Consider the following 7,317-nt stretch of genomic DNA (forward strand, 5'->3'; position numbering starts at 1 on the left):
CAAAAATGTACCTGAGAATGCGTTTTAGACAATGGTAATCATGTTCACTTGGTTGATGCATGCGCTGAGCAACTCGGTTGACAGCAAACTGGATGTCAGGACGGGTAATGGCCAGATACTATAGAGCCCCAATGAGGCTGCGGAAGTGGGTGATATCGGCAAAGGGGGTGTCGGCTCCATTCGTAGACGAAGAGACTGCCATCGGTGTTGGTTGACTGGTGCATTTTTCCAGTCCAGCTTTCTGCAACAGATCTCGAGCATATTTTGACTGATGAAGAAACAAGCCGCTGCCAGTCCGTGAAACCTCCATTCCCAGGTAGATCACATTTTCATATAGTCATCTAAATTTTGTATAAATCGTGGGACTTGTACAAGATCTATTTGTTGTATATATCCATGTTAGTTTGAGGGATGATTTGATCATGTTACCATGGGTTGTAATATCAATATGACTATATATTTTGTTCTTTTGGAGTATGTAAACTCATGTCTTGTAATATACTAAAGTTACCATTTGTTTTGAATGTTTGTGTGAAGCATGAACCGGCTGATTTTGTTACTCTGCAATAGGTAGTATTCTTTCTATTCTATTCTTAAGTGTGAGGATAATATATGCATGAAAATCTCGTCGATTAAATACTTAAATTATTTTGGGAGGGTTTTTCCGTCATAAATTAAAATTCCGCACATTATCAATTTTGACATTAAAAAAATGTTTAAATATGAAAGATACAACTCCTTGACCAGATTATTTGTCATGAACCAAGTTCCTCTACTAGATTAAAATCAATATGTCCTCGTTAAACTCCTATGATCGTCGCAAGTAGTAAATTAGATCTGTTCATTTATATGTTGTATCCTTTCAAAAAGAGTCGCTATAAGTGTTGGTATCAGAGCCTAGGTTTGTGTTTCTAGTTCTTTTGTTGTTTACTTTTATACTTGTTCGCTTTTAAAAAGAGTTGTATTGAGATTATTTTTTCGCTTATATGGTTTATAATGATTTCATCGCATGTAGATTGCATATGCATCAAGTACATGTCCCTATTTTAATGTGATATTCCCTTTTGAAGAAACTTTAAGTTATGACAACTTCTTCTGAACCGACCTATAAAAGATGCTCGTGAAGGTTTGGATGGCTATATTTCCCAACCTCATGCTCGGGAAGGGGTGAAATAATTTACATCGAACCAATATGTTCCCCACACTAGTGGGTCTGAAGTGGGAAACCATCATTGCGTAAGAGTTGGTTCACATCCTCACATGAGTCATGGTACTCAAGCAACAAATTCTTCTTTTCAACAAAGGGCTTAATGTTTCCACCACATGGCTGAATCGATGCATGATCCCAACGAGATTAATTTTGTGAAAATGAGGAAAATGGGTGGAGGATTTTAAAGGCGGTGTTGATCACACTGATGCTGAACAATGGCTAGAGTGCTTGGAGAGGATGTTTGACCAGTTAGAGTGTTCAGATGTGGCCAAATTGAAGTATGTTATCTCACTATTACAAAAAAATTCTTACGGTTGGTGGCTAAGTGTTCTAAATGTCAATTTAGAACCTCCAATTCTTACTTGAGATTGATCTAAGGCAATGAGTCATGTCTCTTGATGAATATGAACAGAAGACTCTAAGGATCTTTCTCTATGTTGGAGGTATTATTAAGGAGGAAAAAGACAATAGAAGGAAATTTGAAGATGGTTCAAATGATTCCATTAGAAAGAATGTGGCGATCCTGAAACATGAGTACTTTTATAAATTAGTGTCTGCTGCTTTTACTTGGGAACAACTTGATAAGAAAGACGCTAGTAAAAATTTAAATAGATTCTGAAAGCCTAGAAAAGATTTTTGTGGTTTATAAGAAAATGGAAGGTTTGATAAAACTAAGGATGATAGTGATGAATGAAAACCGCAACAAAAGTAAAACAGATCAGATTTTTCTATAGCCAGCACTCCAAATTATTGCCAAGACAAGCATCACATTCCCACTTGTCTGCAATGTGAAAAGAAATACTATGGTACTTCCAGAAGATACTCTGGTACGTGTTTCAATTGTGGGAGCTTTGATCATACAGTGAAGGACTGTCATGATCCTGATAATGCTCCTTCCTTGAAAACAGAAGGCACTGTTCACAAGCCAATTTTTAATCCTCCTCATACTAATAAGGGGAAAAGACCTAAAAACAACCAAGCAGCAAGTAAAAGTTGAGATAATCAAGCTAGTGGAGAAGGGGTACTCACACACTTATTCATGAGGTAGAGGGATGATCATGATGGAAAAGACGTGGTTGTCGGTAAATTTCACCGATTTTACATATGTGTGTAACATTGTTTTATCCTTGTTCTAAACATTCATATATTTATCCTGAAATTGTGAAATTTGTGAGACTTAATTATGATTTTCTTGTTGAATGTCATTTGGGTTATCAAGTTGTGTGTAATCGAGTTTACCAAGATTTCCCCTTCGTGATTCAAAACCTAGTCTTCTTGGTTGATTTGATTGAAATGCCCTTCAAGAATTTTGATGTTATTATAGGGATGTATTGGATTTATAAATATCACGCAGTGGTAGATTGTAGGTAAAATCATGTGACCTTTAAAGATCCTACATTTTCACACATCATCCTACAAGAACCCAAGTTTTCTGATCAGTCAAAGCCTTAAACTCGTCATCCATAGCATGACGCCAATAAGCATTTTTTAAGGCAACATAGTAGGTTGTTGGTTCACTATCGCGAAGGGGTGTATTTGGTAGTATGATAGCCTGAAAGGTTTTGGGTTTAAAGATACCGGCTTTGCCACGGGTTAACATGGGATGAGTAGTGGGGGGTGGCACGGGCGGTGGTGATTCGGGGGTGGCCGGGAAGGACCCAAAACGGATCGGGCTGGAGATGTTGTGGGTATGGGGTGGTTCGGGTTGGTTGTGAGTGTGGGTGGTGGTTGCGGGTGTATTGTGGGTGACGGTCGAAGGGGTGATGAGGGGTGGTTGGGTAGTGGGTGGAGGTGTGGGGGAAGGTGGTGAGGGACCCTGTGAGTATGTTGGAAAAAGGGGAAGGACGCCAATGAATGATGTATTTGTGGAGGAGGAAATAGACTCGTAGGGAAACTCATTTTCGACAAATTTGACATGACGAGATATGTAGACTTTATGAGTTTGTGGGTCAAGACAGCGATAACCCTTGGAGGTAGGATGATAGCCCAAAAAAATACAAGGACGGGATCGGGGTTGTAATTTGTGAGTAATATGAGGGCGTAGCCAAGGGTAGGCAAGACACCCAAAGACGCGGAGGTTGGTATAATTGGGAAGTTCTTGGTAAAGGAGTTGATAGGGTGATTTGTTGGAGAGAGTGTGACTGGGCATTCTGTTAATGAGGTAGTTTGCGGTGGCTAGAGCTTCTACCCAAAAGGAGACAGGGAGATGAGATTGATGTAGAAGAGTAACCACCGTTTCAATGAGATGGCGATGCTTACGCTCAGCCACCCCATTCTGTTCGGGAGTGTATGGACAGGAGGTTTGATGTATAATTCCCAGGGATTGCAGAAACTGGCCAAAGATGTTATTGACATATTCCTTTCCATTGTCACTTCGAAAAAGTTTAACATGAGAATTGAATTGTGTTTTGACCATTTTTTCAAAAGTGACAAAGGTGGTGTATGCCTGTGATTTGTGTTTTAGTGGGTACAACCAAGTGTATTTTGTAAAATCATCCACAAAACAAATATAATAGCGAAAACCAGCAAATGAAGGAACAGCAGTAGGACCCCATAGGTCAGAATGAATAAGTTGAAAAGGTGCAGTTGTACGCTTCTCAGATAAAGTAAAAGGTAATTTATGAGATTTAGCAATTGAACAGGAGTCACAATTGTTTACATGAATGGAAGAAAAACCTAATTGAGACATTAAAGAATTTATTATTTGAGTAGACGGGTGACCCAGACGACTGTGCCACAACAGACTGTGGCCATCAGCCGAAAGAGCCACCGGAGCCACAGGAACGCTTTCTGAAACTGGGTGGGCAGACGAACTTGTGCCAGGAAGAACGTACAGACCATGCTCACAGGGGCCCTGAAAAATCACCCTCTTGGTAGTATTGTCTAGGATCTGAAAATCATTAGAGGTGAACAAGAGTGAGCAATTATTGTCTTTTGTGAATTGGTGAACTGAAAGGAGATTGGATTTAATAGAAGGGACGTGGGTAAGGTTACCTAGGTGAAAGATAGCGGTGGGGGTTTTAATGGTACCCGTGCCAGTGTGAGAAATATTAAGGGACTCACCGTTGCCAACAGTAATACCATTGGAGCCATGATATGGATTTGGAGCGTTAAGCTTGGATAGATCAGAAGTAACGTGCATGTTGGCCCCAGTATCCAACAGCCATTCAGAGGAAGGGCCGGCTTGAGATGCATAATTGGCACGGTTATCACTATTTCGGCTCTCCTCATACCGAAACCAGCAACGAGCAGCGGTGTGTCCTGTTTTCTGACAGATTTGACAAGTTGGACGATCCCGCTCGTAAGTGCCCTGCCCGCCGCTGGAAGATGACTGCCCGCCGCTGCCGAAGGAGTGCAGGCTGTTGTTGCTGCCGTGCTGCTGACCGTCGTACGGCGGACGACTGCCCTGCCGACCGCCGCGCCCGCGGCCTCCGCTGTTTCTGCCGTAGCCGCCGCGGCTCCCCTGCCGGCCGCCACCACGCCCCCCGCGATAGTTCTGGCTTGCGGTGAGGGCGGTGGCCGGCTCCATAACAGCGGCTTCTCGGAGAAGAAGTTTGCTCTCCAGATCCACGTTGATTTCTTCACTTTTTAGCCACGAGGAGAGAGTAGCCAGGTCAACGGGCGTTGGACTGATGCGAACCGCCTGTTTAATGGAGGAGTAAGCTGATGGGAGCCCCCGAACGACGCACATGACGAGATCTTTTTCGGGAATGATTTCGTTCACGGTGTCGAGGGCTGTGATGATGGTGGAGACCTCGTCTAAATACTCCGCCATAGTTTTCGTGCCTTTGGTAATTGTGTGGAGACGATCACGCAATTGAAAAATATGAGAGTGGGAAATTGATGCATAGCGTGTTGCGAGGGCCGTCCACAGGGCTGAAGCAGTTGTGTAGGATCGGACGTGTTTCTGAACCGTGGGAGAGATGACCGCAATCAAACATGATCGGATCTGGCCATCCACGGCTTTCCAGGCGGCATGGGCCGGATTGGTTTTTTCTGATTTGTCCGTGGCGGTGATGACTGCCGACGGCGGTTCTGTGCTTCCATCGACGTATTTGAGAAGATAATTGGCCTCAAGGGCTGTAAGAACGGTGATTTTCCATGTAGGGTAATTTATGTCTGATAATTTTTCGGGAATCAGGGCATGAAGATGCCTGAGAAGGAGTTTAACGCCAGAAGGAAGTGAATCGAGAGGATCCACCTCGGTTGTCATGGCTGCCGCCGCCCAAGAGAAGAAAGAGAACGATCGGTGCCCTAAAGAGAGAAAAAAAAACCTAGAGAAAAGAAGATCTAGGTTTTTTGGCTCTTGATACCATGAAGGAATATTGATTGTATTGAAGTGTTAACCTAATAAAGGAATACATGGGAGATATATATAGGAGATATAGGAAGGAGTACTAATCCTAATAGGACTAGGATTAAGGAGTACTAATCCTAATAGGACTTGGATTAGTACACAGTAAATACTAATATTATGTAATACTATTTATTTAATACTATCTGTTATTATTTAGGATTGATTCATGTAGAACTTTAAATTGCGTTCCTAATTTAAATGAAAAAGTGTTTCACGGGACAAAACTCGTATACTTACAAAAGAAGGGAAGATGTACTTGATCTCCAAATGCACATAGGGACAAACTTTACAGATGAGCCCAATTTGTTCATCTAGAACAAGTTTGTGGTTCCCCATCTGACAGTCACTTAAATCTCCATTCTGCATCTGCGAAGCGGATGAATTTGTAAAGCCAATATTTGACTCTAAGATACACATCTGCATTTCAGCAAAAAGATCTTCAACTTCCTTTTCCCATTCTTCTTTCTCAGGGGGAGGAGGTTCCTCGTCTTCAAACCGAAATACTAAAGGAAGTGTTTCCTTGACAGGAACCCGTTCCTTCTTTTCAAAAGGAGTAATTTTATCATGATCATTAACATTTATGATGGAATCAATAATAAATTTCATAAATTCTGAATCTTCAAGAATCTTTTTTCCAATCCTCCTGTCCTTTTGAACGACATCCTTCTAAACAACCTCGCAATCTTCTTCAGATTTAGACTCCTCGCCATCAGACTCCTCCTCAGCAGTAAGAAGAATTGGGCTGCTACTACCAGTTCCACTGTTCAACTTCTTTTTGGACTTAGAAAGTGAACGTGAACGAAGAAGATATGATCTGCCTTTCTTCTGCTTTTCACTCTCAACAACAAGCTCAGGTGCTAACCCCCCATTCGACTCTTTTTCTCCTTCTTCATTCTTTTCATCTTCTGATTCAGACTCAGAAGATGAGGTGCTATCAGTATGCACTTCCACCAACTTCATGCTTGAGGTAGATGAAACAACCTCCTCATCTTTTTCATTCAACATATTACTCTCTTCCTCCTCTACAATGATAACAACATTATCATCCTCCGAATCATCCGTATCATCATCATCATCATTAGGTATTTCCTCAACGATAACCCGTCCAATGATAGGCTCACAAGTTGCTGGACTGAACTTTGTTGCATCTTCAGAAACTAACATTTTTCTTTTCCTCCCAGAACCCACACCCTCTTTTCCAATATTCACAGCACAAGTCGAAGAAGACGGAGTAAGATTACCATTTTGACATGACCTGTTCCTGTTCTCTATACAATCAACATAATATTTCAAACACTGTTGTCTAGTTTTCCTCTGTTTTGGACCAGAGCCATCCCCTGAGTCCATCTTTCACCACCTCAGCTCACAATTTTCTTGATCAAAAAATCAACACACTAAAAGCAAAAAATGAACAGTTACATGTATATTAAACACATTTTTAGCAAGAAACACTAACCTGAATAAAGAGAAGAGGGTTGAATTCTTGAAACTATAAAAAAACAGAAGAGAAAGAGAGGGAAAATATATACTATCGCCTTCTCCGTCTCAGTTTATACGATATTAAAGAAATTTTTAATATTTATTTCACTATAAATCTATCTCATTACAAAAATATAGATATTTTGTTTTAATTTATGTAAGTTAGTTTGACTAGATACAGAAATTAAGAATAAAAGATTCTAAAAATTTATGGCCTATAAATCTATCTCATTAATATATATATATATATATATATATATATATATATATA

The 7,317-nt window shown here is 40.8% G+C and overlaps 1 pseudogene; it reads right to left on the reverse strand.

The window, feature by feature from the left end:
- The window catches only part of LOC107032222, a 9,502-nt pseudogene extending 2,588 nt beyond the window's left edge, over positions 1-6,914 (reverse strand).
- Positions 6,915-7,317: the final 403 nt, after the last annotated feature.

Source organism: Solanum pennellii, chromosome 1 (assembly GCF_001406875.1).
Source record: "Solanum pennellii chromosome 1, SPENNV200".
In the NCBI taxonomy this organism is placed as follows: domain Eukaryota; kingdom Viridiplantae; phylum Streptophyta; class Magnoliopsida; order Solanales; family Solanaceae; genus Solanum; species Solanum pennellii.